The sequence below is a fragment of the Acartia tonsa genome, chromosome 6, assembly GCF_053477335.1.
Source record: "Acartia tonsa isolate MP-2025a chromosome 6, ASM5347733v1, whole genome shotgun sequence".
In the NCBI taxonomy this organism is placed as follows: Eukaryota; Metazoa; Arthropoda; class Copepoda; order Calanoida; family Acartiidae; genus Acartia; species Acartia tonsa.
The window spans coordinates 1,127,442-1,148,904 of record NC_137265.1 but is presented as its reverse complement, the minus strand read 5'-3'; the positions used below and the strand labels follow the sequence as shown (position 1 = coordinate 1,148,904).

At 30.5% G+C, this 21,463-nt stretch overlaps 2 long non-coding RNA genes across 2 annotated transcripts; both read left to right on the top strand.

Annotated features, from left to right (window-relative positions):
• The first annotated feature begins 14,119 nt into the window (after positions 1-14,119).
• Positions 14,120-15,004, top strand: LOC145323216 (uncharacterized). Its single transcript, XR_013880881.1, has 3 exons — positions 14,120-14,193; positions 14,463-14,566; positions 14,891-15,004. It is a non-coding gene; the product is annotated as an uncharacterized LOC145323216 (long non-coding RNA).
• Positions 15,005-20,246: 5,242 nt separating this feature from the next.
• Positions 20,247-21,131, top strand: LOC145321541 (uncharacterized). Its single transcript, XR_013880276.1, has 3 exons — positions 20,247-20,320; positions 20,590-20,693; positions 21,018-21,131. It is a non-coding gene; the product is annotated as an uncharacterized LOC145321541 (long non-coding RNA).
• The last annotated feature ends 332 nt before the right edge of the window (positions 21,132-21,463 follow it).

The following is a 21,463-nucleotide window of genomic DNA, read 5'->3' as shown; positions in this document are numbered from 1 at the left end:
CGAAGCTACTCTATATTTTGAAATGTCCTTCTGTCTTTCTATTTTTGGTGTTTATGGTCGGAATATCAAAATAAGCATAATTTAAATGTACAAGTGTACATCTAAATCACATTAAATGACCCGTGTATGCATGTCATTCCCCCCCCCCCCAAATAGACGTCATATTGTAATTTGATAATTATAACATGACCTTCCCTCCCCTCCCCCATCCTTTCATGCAACAATGGAACAAGGTTGACTAGATCCAAAATCATTGATATAAATACATACAACAAGAATATTTGTGTATTGTAGTTTAAGTTATTTAATCTAGAGAGTGACATATTCATAGAAGGTAATTTTGTGTATCATTGTTGAGGATGTACATCAATTTATTGGCCATTGTCTTATCTCTTAAGAACCCTGATTTTTCTTAATGTTGATTGCAAGATATTTTGACTTTTAGACTGACCTAACCTAGTTATAGAGTAGCTGTGCCACTAAAAAAGGAGAAAACAATTAGTGAGCAAAACTTAAAAGGATTTTGTTTTTTGTAACTAAAATTTGTTAGGGGAAGGAGGGGAAATTTACTAACTTACTAGTAGCTTCGTCCCATGTTCCTAGGGATACCTTATATTTTATAGAGGAACTAGCTTAAAACCTGACCATTGATATTATTTATCTTCTCAATATTTCAACTACATGTTACTTAACTTTTTAATAGCAAAGCTATTCCACAATTCTATAATGTATAACTCCTAACATTCGTCTATAAAAAGGTTACTATTAAAGATTTATGTCGGATTTTTTTACGAAGATTTTCATCAAATATACTTTTCAAAGTTCAAAGAGATAGGGGACAATGGGATGTTTATTACACTAATCCCAAAAGTTTTATAATATTTTCTTATTTGATGGCTTAACAACTTTGGGGACTTGAGTGGTTAAACGTTTCAACTACTAATTTTACGTTAAAAAATGCATTAAAAAGTAAAACATTTTAAATGTACATAATTTAATTCACTACATCCTATATCCGCGGAAAGCAGTTTATAATACGATGCAAGAAATAACTATTAGCGCATCTTATTGTAGAAATTTTTTTAAAATCTTTTTAACATGTTACTTGTAGGTTTAGCAAAGTTAAACATGTTACTTGTAAGTGCAGCGCTGCATCTACAAGTAACATGATCCGAAGTTTTCAATAGGAAGACAATATCATTAATGATCAGTCTACAATTTTCTGGTCTGAATTATTGCTCTATCCCTGTATCTTAGGAATGTAATCTTAGCATTTCTGGGGGGGGGGGGGAGGAATTAAATAAACACTCATTCTCTCTCACTTCATACATCCCCCCCCCTAATAATTCTTCCTATAGGACAATTTTGTCAATTCAAAGTTTTATGATAACGTTTACTTATTCATTGGCTTAACAACTTTGGGGACTTTAATGGTTTGTTCATTAAGTTGAGCATCAAAATATTTCAACCACTATCAATCTTTGGGGATGTAAATAAATTTATCGCTCATTGTCTTATCCCTTATGGTTTGCCTTAAACTATACGGGGACCTATATGAAGCTTACCTAAGATGGATAACTTAATTTTAAGGAAGCTGTTTAATAATTAACTGGCTAAACCTAATTATAGAGGAGCTTCGCTTCTATGAACTATATAAATGTATTATTTTAGATTTTATTGGCCTTGTTTTACCTTTTTTATTATTTTTTCAGAGAATGGTAGTAAACTGTAAAGTAAATCATATTCAATCGAATATGGGGGGGGGGGGGGGTAAAATCCCTGTGAACACCGCACCCCCTATAATCCTTTACAATAGGAAGTTTAAATATGAGCATTTAATAAAATAGGTTCTTTCATTATTTTAACTTTTTAAGTGTTAAAACCTAAAAGTCTAATGAGATATATTTTGCAAATTGTATACCTAAATGGTTTTATTTATTAATATCCTATTATACAAAGTACTAAGCTTTTTTTGTTTGTAGCGAAGGATCTCGCTAGCCACTGAATCGATATGGTTCTCCTTAGCCTTAGCATGGATTTAGGCTATTTTGTTTTTACAAATAAGTCTAATTATGGTTTTAAGCTATTATTATTTTTTACCCTTCCATTTCCCTTCGAATGAAATGCCCCTAGATGCTAGGGGCGCAGCCGCTAGTTTACTAAAAAGCTCAACGGTTAGCAAGATCCCGAACAGACAAAAAACTCTTACTACTTTATATAAATAAACGCCAATTATTATTTGCTAAATCAAATTCCGGAAAACTAAAACAGAAAAATAGGTTGCGTGAATATTTTAAACAATATTTATGAGAACGTTCCCAATTAAATTTTCAAAATTTTATTATTTTTCTACGGCCAGCGAACGTTGAGTTATATTCCCTTTTTCAATTATATTAAACATCCGAATTTAACTGAACGGCTAGATATCGGTCAGAAATAACATATTAGGCTTAAATTTCAACTTCCTGTGCGAAGGGTTATATTAACCCTTTCATTTTTGAATTTTACGGATTTTCTCAAGACGATTCTGGGGTGCGTAGGGGAATATTAATCTTGAATATATATTTATTCAACTAGCGATGTCTCTGCTAGTATCAATACTAGAAAAATTTGTTAAAATGCTAAGTTACTGTATCTATCAAGGTTAGAAATTTTGAATATACTATGATTTCTAATGTTACTTTGAGTTTTAAATTTTGAAAAACTTAAAAGCAGTCATGGAAAATTTGTATTTAGAAATTATTGGAAAGGCTACATTTTCATAATTGTAGCTTAAATATACAAAATGAATCATGAGAAATATTGTGCATGTCCCTGGGAAAAGTAAACTTGTAACAAAGTAACAAGGATGGCAACAAGCTTTATTTAACCATATAAATTTTCTTTGGATTTTAAAATTTTTTTGTGAGATATACAAACTTAATAAATTACCTCTATATAGTAGTAGGTAATTTAGTTGTGCTTAAATAATTAGGATAAAATAAATAACCCCATAAACATCAAATAGATTCTTTAAAACTAAGAATTAATGTGTATGTTTACTAATTATAGAAAAGATTTGCTGTTGATTTTTATTAATTTTCATGTGTATAAAATAAGTGTTTGTTAATATTTAGCCTTTTTTGTGGATATATTGATTTGACAAACAAAGTTTTTAATTTGGTAGAAGGTAAAGTTTACTTAATTATTTTCAATAAACTCTCAAGGCCTTTCAAAAAGAAATTATTTTTCATTTTAGAAATAAAATTTTGCCTTCAAAAGTCCTAAAATAATGAAGGAATGAAAGAAAAATAGAAAAATTAGAAAAAAATGAGAAAATTTAAATTTGGTTTTAGGAACCCCGTTATACAAAAGATAATAAAAAATCTTTAAAATTTAAAAAACAATAAAATTACATTTGTCTTTTCCAAATCAACTTTTCTCTGAAGTCTTTTTGATTGTTTCATAATTAAATTGGTAAAATTCATGGAGTTTATAGAATGTTTAGATATTTAGGAATTTTTATTTTCCTACACATGAAATTATTTGTTTGGAAATAAATGAACATTAGATGATTGACAAATAATTTTTCTGGTTCCAGAGTATTAAAGTAAAAAAAATAATTTCAAGAGTTCTTAGTGACAAGACAAATCAACTCGCAAAAGTATCTGTAACCATCCTAAATTATTAAACATACATAAACAATTGATAGTGTACCAAAGAAAAGTTCTTTCAGTCCTTAGATAATACAAAATTATTTTTTTTTCATTTTTACTTTAGCAATGCCATCAACTTTAACACATGATAAAATGTTTAAACAAATAGTCTTACATATATTAGGTCATATAAATAGAAAAGGATATCCAGGGAGGTTGGCTAAATCTTCCCTTATTACCTCTTGGCAGATGAACTATCCCATCCTGATAAACCTACATAAATGGGACACAAAATGAAGTACATGTTTAATTGATTTTTTTTTGGTTAATTATGGAGAAAATATATCAACAGTAACTTAAAACTGTTGAGCTGCAAAATTGTTGTTATATTCATTAACTAGCGGCTACGCCACCAAGCGGCCTAGTGGAACTTTTCTATGAGTTTTTTTATTTAAATTACTAATTAGAGAAATAATTGGTTTATGTTTTGTTCAAGTCTCTTTTTTCGGGAGGGGTAATTTTTTCTAGTGGCTATTTCTCTTTGGAGGGTGGTGGTACCCTCTCCCAAAATAGTTATAAACCTTCCCGGGACCTATGAGAAGCTACCCTGTTAAGGAGAACCCGATCGGTTCAGCGGTTAGCGAGATCTTTTGGTACAAACACATAGACATCCTGTTACTTTAGTATAAGGATAGCCAACACCAGCGGCAGGTGGTTTGCAGCTCAACAGTTTCAATTTATGAGTTTAGCTGATAATTGCACCTGGCATAGGTCAGCTACCAAACCGACAGATTAAAAGTTTGGCAGAATATTTCTAGACTGACCCATAGTATAATAATTCAGAGCTCTATCTTGTATAGGGGCCTCAGAGCGCACTGTTTACATGAAAGTGTATAATCCCCCAACCTCCTTATTTAAGGTTAATAAAGATTTAATAAGAAAATTTATTACATACTGTTAACAGTTAAAAACAAGGTTCACAACATCCATAAGTAGCAAAGCACAAAATCTACTGTAAAATAGACAAACAGACAAAGTGAGTTATAGAGCTGATTATCTGTTATTGCAAGAAAGAAAAGAAAGAGCAGTTTGACTGCTACGGATGTGTTATACTTATGTGAATAGCTTCAAGTATTTTCATCCTTCTATCTTTTACAGGAGATGAGAAAATCACATTTCTTCTTTTTGTTTCTAACAGACGGACGGACAGACAGACGGACATTTCGAATTATAGAGTAGCTTTGCTACTATAATAAATAATACATTGAGAAAATCAGTTGTGAAAAATAAAAGTGGCTCAAAAGCAGTCTGACCGCTATGGATGTTTAATACTTACTTATGCCCCATATTGATGGGAATGTTTACAAGAAGTTTCAGCCTTCTTTCTTTTATAGGAGCTGAGAAAATCATGTTTCCCCCTTTGTTTCTAACAGACAGACGGATGGAGGGACATTTCTAATTATAGAGTAGCTTCGCTAATAATATAAAATAATACACTAATTTTATTTAATAATGATGACAACATCCACTAAAGCGAAGCTCTTAAAATCAAGAAGAAATTGATGTGAAATCATGGTTGCTGTTTAAGCTTTGTATTATTTACTATACCCGTATATTAAACATATAGAGCTGTTAAGCAAAATATTCATGACAATTATTGGATCTTCTTTGAAGAACAGCTATTTGTTAAATCATTTTATCATTTTGACAAGACAAACAATGATTTTAGCATTCTTGTGTATAAGAAAAATAAAAATTCTCTTTCTATTGTTGGAAAAAAACAATTTTTCAACACACAATCGTTTCTTAATATATTTTTTACAATTTAGGATAGGTTTTAGGCTTTTTCTGTTCATGCATGAAATTTTTGTATAAGAAACTAAGAAGTGCTCCTACAGAAGGACAAACTTTATTTAGCATTACTAGGGGTGTAAGGGGGTAAGGCATAAATTAAACTATACCCCCCCCCCCCTCTATTTGTTTTACATTTATCTAAAAATAAGAAGAGGAGGTTCTTGCAAGACACTTAGAGGAAAGCACAATATGTTTTATTATTCTTAAAGTCTTATAAACTTTAAAGCAGTCATGGAAAATTCATATGTTTTCAAATCTGGAATTACACCCAAATATAATGGCAACAAAGAGGGTATATCCCCTCCCGCCCCCTGAATATTTCTTAACTTTTTGGAATGCTGAAATGAAATTGCAAATAGTCCTTGGTTCTATAAATACTATGTTAGTTATTTTGAAATAAGTTAAGAAAATAGTTCTGCCAATAACTTTGAAACAATTACAAGTATAAAATATGTTACTTACCTTACTGTTCAAAGGGTGGGCGTTGAATAAAATTAATTTATAAAGTTTGTTTTGTTGTGACTTTCATGACAACCTAAAGCGGAAATTTCCATAATTATTGTAAAAGCCTAAAGAGTACAAACACTTTTTTGGAGAACATGTATTCTTAAGGGCAAATTAACTCAAAGGAACTCATCAAAAAATTAAGAGTTACAGCTTTGGAATTTGGTATAGCATTTGCTTCAATAAGTAACAATGTGTAACTATTAAGTAACAGCGGCAGAACAGACTCTCCCACCGTTTTCTACCAAGAAGTTTTGCTCTTGCTATTTACTGCCAAATTTTACAATTTTTAATCTTTTGATACAAACTTATCTTTTTTTTTAAATGTACATTATATTTCCACTTGACTCTTATGTTCATACTTTAAACATGCTCAACAAGCAATAGTGTCAAGTGTTTTTATTGAAAATAAGATTGTTCAAAAATGTCTAATTTGGCGAGAAAAAGCAATATGGAAAATAGTAGTTTTCAGCATGAGTTTTAGGTGTGATTACAAAAAGTAGCTCATCCACCCTTCCCAATGGAAAATTACAGAATATTGTTAAAAATGGATGCATATCCAAATTTAACTTAATAAACATGGCTTGTATAAAATTTAATCTATAAAAACCAAATTACATTAAAGTGATTAATCCATTGAAATCATACTTATTCAAACCAATTTCAATGAAAATTCATGACAACAATTTGTAAAGGATTTGTTAAGTATCATTGTTGTATTACATTATGTTCATAAAAAGGTTCCATTAAGTTAATATGATAATTTAAAAAGATCCTCTTATGTAGGTTAGAAAAATTTAGGTATGATTTACTAATAATCACAAACATGGGAAAATTTTTAAGATAAGATAATCCTATACAAAAGGGGGGGGGCGTAATGACATAAGCTCTTAAACCGTGAGCAAAATAGTCTAAATATTGAGCTAGACCCTTCAAACTTGGTATATAAGCCTAGTCCTATAGGTATTACATCTAAATGGCAAAAAAATCCAAAAAAAAAAACCTGCGGAAATGGGGTTTTTAGGCTTTTTTTGGTCTATTTTGATGTGGAAACTTGCCTTAAATTGTTTTTTAACTTATATACACTGTATCTATTCATATGGACATTATTTAAGATGATTCAGAAAGTCGGGGACCGACCCCAGGGGGCTAGGTGGGTGGCCCCCAGGGGTTAAGTTAATTTTTCCCAATATATTTGTTGTGATACATCAAATTATAGGTTTTTTAGGTCAAGGAACTCAAATTCAGAGCTAAAATAAGCATTAGACTAATCTGAAGCTAGCCCCAGCGGGCTAGGTTGGTGGCCCGCAGGGGTTAAGTGCATTTTTTCTAATATATATCTTGTTATATATCAAACTATAGGTTTTTTAGGCCAAGAAAACTCAAATTCTGAGCGAAAATTAGTATTAGACTGACCTGAAGCTAACCCCCTCGGGCTAGGTTGGTTTTCTGCAGGGCTTAAGAGCATTTACCTAACCTAACCTAGAAACTTACTTATATTTTTACAGGTTTTTTTCTTGAATAAACTGTGTCTATTAAGGAAGACTTTATTTAAGATGATCCAGCAAGTCGGGGACCGACCTCAGCGGGCTAGGTGGGTGGCCTGCAGGGGTTAAGTGCATTTTCCCCAATATATATGATGTGATACATCAAATGATATGTTTTTTAGGTCAAAGAACTCAAATTCAGAGCTAAAATAAGCATTAGAATAATCTGAAGCTAACCCCAGCGGGCTAGCTGGGTTGCTCACAGGGCTTAAGTGCATTTTACCTAAGCTAACCTAGAAACTTACATTTATTATTTTTTTTAGGTTTTTTTTTCTAGAATAAACTGTCCATTCATGAGGACCTTATTCCAGATGATTCAGCAAGCATATTTAGTTGTCATACATAAAATTATAGGTTTTTTTAGGTCCAGAAATTCAAAGGGGTAGTTTCACGAAATGCATTTGAACTTAATTTAGTGAACTGCATATTTTTTCCTGGTTAATTGGTTAAACTACATTTATATGGCATATATTTGAAAGAATTTCAATTTTGATAGTACAATGTTAGTGGTGGAAGAATTTAATATGCTAATAGGATACAATTTTTTAATTTAATGTATACCACATACCACAAAAAAAAATAGCATCAGGTTGCTATTGTGTTTTTTTTAGCTCCAAATTGACTTAAAAAAAACCTATAGTTTGATGTATAACAACACATAATTTGGAAAATTTACCCCTGCAGGCCACCCACCTAATCCGCGGGGGTTAGCCTTAGGAAAGTCTAATGCTTAAAATAGCTCTGAATTTGAGTTTCTTGACATAAAAAAAACCTATAATTTGATGTATGACAACACATACTTTAGAAAAAATGCACTACACCCCTGTGGGCCACCCACCTAGCCCGCTGGGGTCGGTCCCCAACTTACTGGATTATCTAAAATAATGTCCTCATTAATAGACACAGTTTATTTAAGAAAAAAAAACCAAAAAGAATAAGTAAGTTTCTAGGTTAGGTTAGGTAAAATGCACATAAGCCCTGTGGAAAATCTACCTAGCCCGCAGGGGTTAGCTTCAGGTAAGTCTTATGCCAATTTTAGCTCTGAATTTGAGTTTCTTGACCTTAAAAACCTTTATTTTGATATATAACAAGATCTATATTGGAAATAAAATAATGCATTTAACCCCTGCGGGCCACCAACCTAGCCCGCTGGGGCTAGTTTCAGATTAGTCTTATGCTAATTCTAGCTCTGAATTTGAGTTAACTGACCTAAAAAACTTATAATTTGATGTATCACAACATATATATTGGGGAAAATGCACTTAATCCCTGCGAGCCACCCACCTAGCCCGCTGGGGTCGGTCCCTGACTTGCTGGATTATCTTAGATAAAGTCCTCATTAATAGACACAGTTTATTCAAGAAAAAAACCTGTGAAAATATAAGTAAGTTTCTAGGTTAGGTTAGGTAAATGCTCTTAAGCTCTTTAGCCCGGGAGGGTTAGCTTCAGGTCAGTCTAATGCTAATTTTCGCTCAGAATTTGAGTTTCTTGACCTAAAAAACCTATAGTTTGATATATAACAAGATATATATTAGAAAAAATGCACTTAACCCCTGCGGGCCACCAACCTAGCCCTCTGGGGCTAACTTCAGATTAGTCTAATGCTTATTTTAGCTCTGAAAAAATTATGTCTTTATCTGTAACAGAAGCCGAGATAGAGGGGATAGAGATTAGATTGTTCTACAATAAATAAAAGTTAGATAAAGAAATGATAAGTTAACCAAATATAGATGCATCATGTATTGTTTTTGGAAGTGCTTGGGGCTTGGGTGAAATTTTGGTTGGGTGAATTCCCACTGGAATCTTCTTGGCATGCATGTATGTAATAAGCTGGCACTCAAACATTCGACTTTGTGGAATTTCCAAGAATTTGAAAAAAAGACCAATAATTCTGTGTAAAGAGTTAATCAATAAACAATTCAGTATATTAGCCTCTCTGTACATGTACATTTTTATTATAAACTTTAAAGCAGCCATGGAAAATTCCTATGCTGACAAACCTAGAATTACTCCCAAACATGATGACATGCATTTAACAAAATATTAATTTAATTGGGTATATAATATTAAAATAGATCAAGATTAATAAAATCATTATAGGTTATCCTAATATGGATCTTAGATTCCATTTGGTGCTAGTGGCATGGGGGAATTTTGAATGGATTGAATCTCAATAGAATCAACTCAAACATTGGACTTTGTGTAATTTCCAAGAATTAGAAAAGACCAATATTTCTTTATGTGTATAGACTTAATCAACCATTCAAAAGTTTATTGATAATCAATATTCTTACATATATACAATTTTTACATAAATTAGAAATTATTAAAAATGTAAATTCAAATTGAATTAATATGGTAATAATTTTTAGAAACATTTTCTAAGATTAAGTAAAGGCCAGATATGTAACTTGTATCACGGATCTAAGGTATATGATCATAGATGATAAATTAAAATACAACTTCAATGATGATATACAAAATTACCTTTCTGAAGATCAAAATTGAGGTTTGAATTATTTGGACACATCTAGTTTAAACCAACCAAATTAGATGTAATAAAAAACCTAAATTTTTTTGAAACAAACAAAAATACTGTGTTTATAAAAACCTTGTTACCAGTGTAATTTACTGTCTAATGTCCCCTCCCTCCCTTAACCTGTCTACTCATACCTTAACACAAAATGACATGAGAACTAGAATTCATACTCTAACATTTCATAAATATTTAGATTATTTTTAATACTAAGAATTAATAGAGAAAGAGTTGGGATCAAAGAAATTCAAAGAATCCAAAATATCATTACATTTTAAAATACTAGTAGATTCGCCACTAGTGGCCTGTAGGGGCACCTGAGCAAAGGAGGAATCAAACACCCTGTTATACCTAATTACCTAAAAGAGTTATACACTTTGCCTGAACATAAAAGAAGCTTCACTGTGTAAAAGAAGAACCATATCAGTCCAAAGATAAGCTGTAAACTTACACATCCTGCTAGTTTTATATTAGGTTGAAACTTTCATAATATAAAACAATCTATCAAACAGGACCAGATATCAGGTCATAACAAGCAAAGATGTAAGCACAAAACTATAATGCAGAATATTTTAAAATTCTTAAATATTTACATATACCTAATTCAGAAGAGGTAAGTAGAAAATAGAGTTGTGATATATTGGGTGTCTTTCTCTTTAGATCAACTAAATACTTTTGATTTATATCATTTTTGAATATTATGTATTAAACTACAATTACAAATAGCACAGTGTTTTAACCCTTATAAACAATAATAAGATTAGCCTACCCCTCATTTTCATTTTTCCTTGTTAGGGTTGTTGGGGTACTGTGCCCTAGAAGACAAATTGAGAGGAACCACCCATAATATCTCTCCTTTTTAAAAGTGCACAATTTTGTATTAAAGAGGCCTCTAGGCAGAGCATTTTACTTATTTTTCTATTACGTCATTTCTAAATTAAATTGAACATTGTATCAATAATTCTATACTTAAGGCCTATTTATATTTTAACAAAAAATTAATGTAAAATCAATAATTATTAAACATAAATTTGTAAAGCCAAATGTTATTGAACTTTCAACACAAATTTTAAATAAGCCACATCTAACCGCAGCCATTCAAGTAAAAGGCCGCAGCCACCTTACCAATAGCTACCCTTAGCCGCAGCCAGCCTTTCTAAGCGGGTTCCTAGGAGCTGTAGCCGCTGTAATAATCAAAACAGATTAGACAAAGCAACAGTCACAACTACGAATAAGCAGCTGCCAAGCTCTGTATAAGCCATCAAATGCTGCAGGCATCCAATACAGCCGCATCCACGGGGCTGAAGGTGCAGCAGATGACTCTTGGTTAAAAACTAAATAACAAGAACAATTAGAATTTATCTCAAATCAATAAGGGACGTTCTAAATATTAAACAAATAAACTAAGAACTTGACTTTTGTGGATTTTTTGCTGTGAATCAATTTATGCAAATATACATTGCATAATCATATTTTGCTAATACTAAAGACGATATCATATCTTATCATACTCACTAATAAAAGTGGCTATACAGTAGCTATGCATTTAAGGTTTTAGTTGTAAAGCTGATCTATTCTTCACTTTATCTGACTGTTTGTTTGTCCGTAACACAAAGGTAGAAATTTGATTATGCAGCTGTAATCCAAGAGAGATGATATTCTTGTATTGATTTTACTTAACTCTTAACTTACTTGGTCTGTTGCCCAAGGTATTAGAATAATTGATGATGTATCAGCTTGATGTCAGGCATGTGACATTGATATAAATAGAATGGGGGATGTCTTTGCCCTTAAACAGGTGCAACTCATTATAATTCACAATTAGGAATTGAGACAAAGATTGTGCAATCAAAGAGTTGGCCTGTAATGTGTTTAAATATTAACAACTAGTGGCTGCAATATGACAGACAATCTTTTATTGGGTTGTTTATTAATATATGATATTAATTTATTAAACTTTGGATGTATTATTCTTGTTGAAAACTCAAATATTCTATCAATATTGGAAAAGAAATTATGTGATTACAAAATTAATATGACCATATAAGCATAGGATATTGGAAAATAAATTATGTGATTACCAAAATAATATGACCATACAAGCATAGGACATATTTGTTTTATTTGATGATAGCCTGCTTTAGGGGGGGGGGTAAAAGTGAATTTTTAGTGTTTTTCAAGCTACGAGAAACAGGGTATACAAGAATCTTAAACAATATCCACTTATTCTACAGCCATTATTATTAACCATTACAGATCGGGCCCCTATTCCCACCTTAATAGATCAGGGAGGGGGTCATATTGACCCCCCCCCTCTATCTCGGCTTCTGTTACAGATAAAGACGTAATTTTTTTTTCTGGTGGTTCATGTGTATTTTTAGAGAAAATTACTTTTTCTAGTCATAGCGGCCAGGCCGCTCCTTAGCCGTTTTTTAGCGGCCAGCTGCTAAATTTTAAAACAGCTGTAGAGCGGCCAATTTTGCAGCTAGGATGACCAAATTTTAGGACGAACTTTTACTTTTCATAACAAAAAAATTACTTTTTCTGATCATCGCCAAAAACGGCAAATAACGGAAACCGTTATTTTCGGCGGTTACGGCGGTAAAAAGGCGGTTGGCGGCGCCAATTAATATTTTTATCTGTTTTTTATTGCTCAAGGATTTACCAAAAAAATTTATAGGTCTCTAGCTGTAATAGAAGCCACGATATTCATGATATATGTCTGTAGTAAAAAATCGGACAAAAATCGGTCATAACACCACTTTTCCCATAAGGTCATTGATATCTCAGTATTCACAAAAAAAAATTTAGGCTTCTACCTTAAATACAAAGTCATAATGTAGAAATTAAGATTTATTTAGAATTTTTTTTTGATTTTGGTGCTACCCAACCGACTTTGACCGGACACCACGACCGACACAGACCAGATATCCTAATAAAATCAATTCTTGCCGACGTATAATTACTAAACTTAAAAAGTCATGAAGTCACAACTCTCTATCTTACCTACAAAAAAAATTACATTGAAAAATAGAGGGAGGGGTCAATATGACCCCCCCCCCCTGTTCTGTAAGGGTTAAACTGTTTCAAATTTATGGATGTTGTCATTCTAGTTAAAAACTCAAATAGTCAATCAATATTGGAAAAGAATTATGTGATTACCAAATTAATATGACCACACAACATATTGGTTTTATTTGATGATAGCCTTCCTTGGTGAGAGGTAAAAAGTGAATCTTTAGTGTTTTTTCAGCTGTAAGAAACAGGGTATACAAGAATCTCAAACAATATCCACGTATTCTACATCCATTATTATCAAAAACTGTTTCAAATTTATGGATGTTGTCATTCTTGTTCAAAACTCAAATAGTCAATCAATATTGGAAAAGAAATTAAGTGATTACAAAATTTATGACCATACAATATTGAGTATAGGGACATATTGGTTTTATTTGATTACAGCCTGCCTTGGTGTGAGGTAAGAATTAGGTTTTTATGTTGAGTTTAAGTATTATATGTGAAAGGTTTAGTGATTAACCCTTACAGATTGGGGGGGGGGGGGGGGGTCATATTGACCCCCCCCTCTAGTTTTTTCAATGTCATTTTTTTTGTAGGTAAGATGGAGAGCTGTGACTTCATGACTTTTTAAGTTTAGTAATTATGCGTCGGCAAGAGTTGATTGTTTTGTAGATTTCAGGATATTCATGAGTAAAATTGAACATTTAACCGACTATTCCAAACTCTTTATTTAATGCAAAAAAACGTTGCATTTTAGTTTTGATTTCACAATAGTTTTTACAAAAAAGTACTTTATTTTAACAAATATTTCATGCCGTCATCAAAGGGGAAAATATGAAATTATTGATTAAAAAATTTCATTTTTAGCTCAAAATATGCAGATTTTATAGTAAAATTACGTTGCAAATTATGTTAAATTTTATCAAATAAATAGATAATATTGCTGTACATTTTTTGTTTACATTCCAAACCGGTTTCTAAATCTTCAAACTCCTATAAAAGCACAGGTAGTTAGAGGTAAAATTGTAGTCTGATAAGTAAAGTCCTCAAGGTAACAAGAAATTAGAGGCAATCAGCTATCACATTCTACTTTGGTTAGGTAAGTCCTTTTAATCATAAGGCATGGAACCGAAATTAGTTTGAAATTTTGTTTATGATTATGTTCATTTACCCCAGAACATTTGATATAAAGCTTTACTAGTTTTTATTGTACTGCTTTAGATTATTCTTTACTTTAAGCTTATTTCTTTATTTTAATAAGCATTTTATCAACCTTATACATTTATTTCTTTATATGTATTTTGGTTGAGTATATCAAAAGTAGTATTTGATATACTGAATCTTTTGCTACTAATTCTAGCTATTTAGGTACGATTTTTGTAGTTGCTGATTTTAGCTACAGCTTACTTTGAGTTAGGATATCTGGATAATATGTTTTCACCTATTTCTCACCTGGAAGGACTCATTTTAGGGTAAGAATAGTTTTGTTATTTGTGCATTCTTTTAATTGTTGTTACAAGTATAGGTTTAAATCAAGTTCAATAGTATTTAGCCAAGTTAAGTAACAAAATTAAATCTTGCAAATAATCTTTATTTCTTAGTTTTGAATGTTTAATTTCGGTCATTTGAAATTGTTTAAGTGAATTTATTTATTATCTGTTATTGTTTATCATATTTATTAGCATTTCGTTTGCCTTTAGCGAATTAAGTGTTAATAAATCTGTCTAAACTGACCAAGCTATATTTGCTTGATTCACTTCACTGAGTAATTATAATTAGTATATTTAATATTTCAGAAAAACTGCGTCTGACTGTTAAACCTAATGTTTCTACCTAGTGATTTATATAATTTCTAAATGTTTAATATGTTTTGTAAAACTTTAATATTGTAAATAAATCAGTTGAATTAATCTTGTAGTTATTTGATGCAAATATTAATATGTGGTTTATTTTAATTTAATCTTTAAGCCCCTTGTCAAAATCTCCAAAGCATTTTTCCTAAAACAAAGTCACCCCTGGAAAAGAATTTTTTTTTTTCAAAGATTAAATTAAATTTACTTGCATTTAATATTGGCATCATTAACTAACAAGATGTCAACTAATAATTCAATATTAAGTAAACTTTTGAGTTCAGGTTCAAAATCTGTAGAAGATGTTAATATATTTTCTACTGTTCACCTTCTTACGATTAAAAATCTTCAAAGTCTATATCAAGCTGATCAACTTAAGTTTTTAAACTACATGAAAATAAAATGCAAAAAATATAAGAACAAAATTAATTCATCAGATTCTGTCCAATCAATTTTATTGGAGCGCCAAAGAAAAGAAATTCTTATGATTGGTTGTAATCTTTCATTAATGGCTAATTTCATCCATTCCTGCTCTGGTTTAGCAGATTGTTTAGTAAATGCTATGTTGACAGTGGAATCTGAAATTAGACATTTACATTGTTTGTGTAATGAAATCTCTGATGGACTTAGAAAGAAGATGGAAGAAAGTGGATATGTTTCTGTTGATGACAATGTAACCATCAATGGATTTACTGTTAGCGGTAAGGAAATTACTGCAGAAAGTGAGGTACTTGAAGATCTGTTCAAGAAACCTACAACTCAAATTATTTCAAGAAGAGTAATGCATCAGGACATAATGAACGCTGATGTTGATAGCATTTATTTAAAGGATTCTTTACTTGTTCCTTTGATAGATATTGATGTTGATAATACAAGAGCTATTGATATTTGTACTCAAACTTCTAACAATGAATCACTTGTTAGTTTATTTACTTCAGGTATTGAGTGTTTAGTTCCAACACCTTTAATTTGTGTTGAATCAAGTTCAAGCTATCCAGGAGGAATGGAACCTGAAATTAATAGCATTATAGATTCAAGCAAAAAGTACTTGTGTGGAGCAATTTTAAAACCTGTTAATGATGGCTACTATGGATCTAGCACAGATGGTTCTGATGAAAAATTAGATGATACAATGATCAATAATCTTATTGATTTAGATACTGATACTTCAAGCATAAAGGACAATGGTTTTGGCTTCTGTAAATCTGTGTTAGCTGAATCAAGTTCTAAAAATGATTCTGATGAAATTACAAGTTCTTGGGAAGAATATTTTAAAGTAAACCCTTTAATTATGGAGAAGTCGCCTGAATTTTTTCCTGAAATTTTGGTTGAGGATCCTTTGGATACTAAGAAGGATGAAGAATGGGCACATGATTCAGGATTTTTTACTGATCAAGACAGTAAAGATGTTAGTATTACTAGTTTGATTAATGAAGATTTAATTGATGTTTCAAAAACAAAGTCTGTTGAGAATGACAATACTGATCAACAGCAACAATGTTCAAGTGTTCATAAGATTTGGAGAACACATTTGAAACAACAGTTCAATGAAAACTGTAATGATTTTCTTGTTTGTCAAGCAAAAAGAATTAAAATCTTAACAAACTGTCTTGATTGCTATAAGAGTTCACCTTTTAATGAACTTGTTGAATCAAGGAATGATATAATTTCTATTCTTGATGACATTTCTGTAACTCTTCAATTCCTAGAAGAGGTTGATGTTTCCAATGATGACATTAAGCAACAGCTGATTGAAATTGAAAACAAGTTTTGCTTTCTTGAGTGCCAATACAAACTCCTTATTGATGTCAAACTTACTGATACAGATGATAAAGTTTCTGCAAGTATTAGCAATGTGTTTGGTGATAATTCCTATAGAATAGATGAGGTTGGTGATGCACAAGACGCTGATTCCTGTTATTCTGATGCTACTGATGTTTATTTAGGAAAGGATCTAAATGGTTATTATCTATTAATTCTTGATAATTCAATTCTTAATTTCAACCTTAATCAGTGTTGCATTAGAAGCAACAAATATTGTAACTTTTTTGATTTCCCCATCACTGATATATCTTTTATTCAAGAGGAAGATATGTCTGAAACTCAAAAGAATTTTTCAAGAGAAGAAGATTACTGCAACAATCCCATGATGAATGTACAGAAGGAAGAACTGAATGATTTTATTTTCCTTCAAGATGATGAAGTCAAACATCCTACTGCTTGTGATGTTATTGATCATATTGTTAGTTTTACAAATTACAATGCTAACAAATTATTTTATGTCAACCCTGCTGAAGATTCTGATGAGAATGAATCTGCTGAATCAAGAAATGATTTCCTACAGAATGAATCTATTTATAGGACTGTTCTTGTTGATATTACAATAAATAATGAAACTAAAGATGCTTTCAATGTTCAAGCTTCAGTTGATAATCAAGAACAGAGGCCATTGTTGGAAATGCTTACAAAACAAATTCTTCAACCAAATGATTTGATAAGTTCAAATATCGATATTACAGATTTACAAGATTCTGTGTTAATTCCAATGAAGATTAAATTTGATGATTTTCAAACTGATTCTAATCATGTTTTTACAAGCTCTACTATCAAGGATTACAATTCTAATATCTTAGAAATTTCATTTGCAGATAATTATGAAGCTGCTATTATGAAAGTCAACACAGTTGTTGATAAACTTATTCATCCAGTAAACATTGAGGATGAATTTAATATGTCTGTCCAATCTACAGATCAAGAAACTGATTTTGCCAATTTTAACTCTTGGTATAGTTATTTCCAGGAGAATCCTATTCATCTAACCAATGAAGAGTCAGATTTTACAACAGATGTTCAAATCAAAACATCAAATTCACATTCTATGAAATCTGTTAATAAACTTTTGGAGCCTGGTGATGAAATTACAGATATTGCTGTTAACATATCTTCAATGGAAGAAAATTATGTTCATGAAAAGAAAACCAATGATGTTACAGTTATTGATTCTGAAGATGTCTCAGAAACCAAGTCTGATCATGTTAGCAAGATGACTATTTGCTACATACCTATTCTGGCAATCCCACATCCTACTGATACCCCACCACCTAATCTTGTGGTATGCTTTATCTTGATGGATGGAATTGATAAAGCAAATTGATAATGCTGATTAAACACAGGCACAATTTATTTAATTTTGATTACTAGATACCCAAATTTTTCCAATGATGAAAATTATTTCCTAAGAGTATATTCTTGTCTATAAGATTACATATTTGTTCATCCTGCCAATAATAAGTCTAATAAAGATTTAAGGTATATTGAGACAGGAACTGATTGTGTTGAGTCTTTGCAAGTTACTGTTGATGAAATGATTGGTGGATCTTGTACAAAACTGGTAATTAATCATACACCAACTGATAAACCACCACCTTAAGGTCTTGAAAACTTTGTAATTATTAAAGCTTGAGCTCTTGCTGAAAGTGTTGCAAATGATTAAGTTTATGTAATGAAAAAACCAAATGAACAACTTTAAATTTCATGTGTTGAACCATTATATTATTGTGTAAAGTCTATTTTTAAATTCAGCAAAGCATTTCTTTTAGAGCTGCTGCAATTCAAACTTTGCTGCATCAGAGATCGTTTAATTATCTTTTCATAGAGCATTTAGGGATCATTTAATCTTTTATCAATGAAATTTTTATGTCAAACATGATTTTTAGCTGATTAAATTTATTCTTTGTTACTCTCTGTATTTTAAACTTTTAGAAGTAATATGAACACCTCTGATTATTGTATTCCAGTCACTTGGCTTTTATTTTTGCTTATATTGAAAATATTTTGATTTATTGAAAATAGTTTGAATTTTTTGAAGATACATGGGAATCAATTTCTCTAAAATAAGATTGGATGTATCTTACAAAAGTTTGGTTATTCTCCTTGTATCTTTAGTATATTATGTTTCTTATTTGTATTGTACAGAGGATTGGTCTAACAAATTTTTAATGGCCTCTAGCCAAAATACTAACAAATTTTTAAAGGCCTTTAGCCTAAACACTAACAATTATGTTTATGGCCTTTAGCCTAAACACTAACAAATATGTTCATGGCCTTTAGCCTAAACACTAACAAATATGTTCATGGCCTTTAGCCTAAACACTAACAAGGTGAAGGGTAAGCCAATCTTTTAGTGGTCTTTAGCTGCATGTATTGATATTGTATCTATTCAATGCCTTTAGTATTGATATTTTGTATTTTATATGTTCAATGTATTACAGAATTGAGATGTACCAACATTTGTAGATACATGTTTGTTACTGGTCATTAGATTGCTTCACATAAAGAGCATGATAAATTGTATTTATCTCTGATTATTCTGTTTTAAATATTGTTTTGGTATAAGTACCATCAATATATATGTTTCCAGTATTTGTATTTATACTATATATATTATTATATTATTTGAGAGATTTCTTTTACCAAATTTAACTTTTAATTTTTGAGAAATGTTTGCAAAATTTTAATTTCTACAAAAATGATTTTTAATTTGTTTGCATTTATTTATCATTGATTTCATTGAGATTTTAGCCAATGATCTAATGTTTGTTTTGATAGTTTATCTGATCATTTGATTTTTAAACTATTCTTCAATATATTCATCAATGAAATTTTAATTGAAAGTTCAGAGTTATTCTTTAAAGAATTGAATTTTTATGTTTCTGATGTTTAATAATTTATTCAAGATGGTTATATACAGAAGTAATAAAAAGTGTAAAAATCTGATAAATCAATCGTCTAATACACTATTAAGTATATTTAAAACAAATTGAGTTTAAGAAGACAAATCAAACTGATACTGTTTTTTTTGGCCATAATTCAATACTCCAGGAATTATCTATTTATATAAGCTAAACATGTTCAATTTTTCTCATCTGCTGTTGCCCAGTGTTTTGTAGATTTCAGGATATTCATGAGTAAAATTGAACATTTAACTGACTATTCCAAACTCTTTATTTAATGCAAAAAAACGTTGCATTTTAGTTTTGATTTCACAATAGTTTTTACAAAAAAGTACTTTATTTTAACAAATATTTCATGCCGTCATCAAAGGGGAAAATATGAAATTATTGATTAAAAAATTTCATTTTTAGCTCAAAATATGCAGATTTTATAGTAAAATTACGTTGCAAATTATGTTAAATTTTATCAAATAAATAGATAATATTGCTGTACATTTTTTGTTTACATTCCAAACCGGTTTCTAAATCTTCAAACTCCTATAAAAGCACAGGTAGTTAGAGGTAAAATTGTAGTCTGATAAGTAAAGTCCTCAAGGTAACAAGAAATTAGAGGCAATCAGCTATCACATTCTACTTTGGTTAGGTAAGTCCTTTTAATCATAAGGCATGGAACCCAAATTAGTTTGAAATTTTGTTTATGATTATGTTCATTTACCCCAGAACATTTGATATAAAGCTTTACTAGTTTTTATTGTACTGCTTTAGATTATTCTTTACTTTAAGCTTATTTCTTTATTTTAATAAGCATTTTATCAACCTTATACATTTATTTCTTTATATGTATTTTGGTTGAGTATATCAAAAGTAGTATTTGATATACTGAATCTTTTGCTACTAATTCTAGCTATTTAGGTACGATTTTTGTAGTTGCTGATTTTAGCTACAGCTTACTTTGAGTTAGGATATCTGGATAATATGTTTTCACCTATTTCTCACCTGGAAGGACTCATTTTAGGGTAAGAATAGTTTTGTTATTTGTGCATTCTTTTAATTGTTGTTACAAGTATAGGTTTAAATCAAGTTCAATAGTATTTAGCCAAGTTAAGTAACAAAATTAAATCTTGCAAATAATCTTTATTTCTTAGTTTTGAATGTTTAATTTCGGTCATTTGAAATTGTTTAAGTGAATTTATTTATTATCTGTTATTGTTTATCATATTTATTAGCATTTCGTTTGCCTTTAGCGAATTAAGTGTTAATAAATCTGTCTAAACTGACCAAGCTATATTTGCTTGATTCACTTCACTGAGTAATTATAATTAGTATATTTAATATTTCAGAAAAACTGCGTCTGACTGTTAAACCTAATGTTTCTACCTAGTGATTTATATAATTTCTAAATGTTTAATATGTTTTGTAAAACTTTAATATTGTAAATAAATTAGTTGAATTAATCTTGTAGTTATTTGATGCAAATATTAATATGTGGTTTATTTTAATTTAATCTTTAAGCCCCTTGTCAAAATCTCCAAAGCATTGATTTTATTAGGATATCTGGTCTGTGTCGGTCGTGGTGTCCGGTCAAAGTCGGTTGGGTAGCACCAAAATTTTTAAAAAATTTTATATAAATCTTAATTTCTACATTATGACTTTTGAAACCTAAATTTTTTTTGGTGATACTAAGATATCAATGACCTTATGAGAAAAGTGGTGTTATGACCGTTTGACCGCACCCTGACCGACTTTATGGCCGATTTTTGTCCGGCTTTTACTACAGACATATATC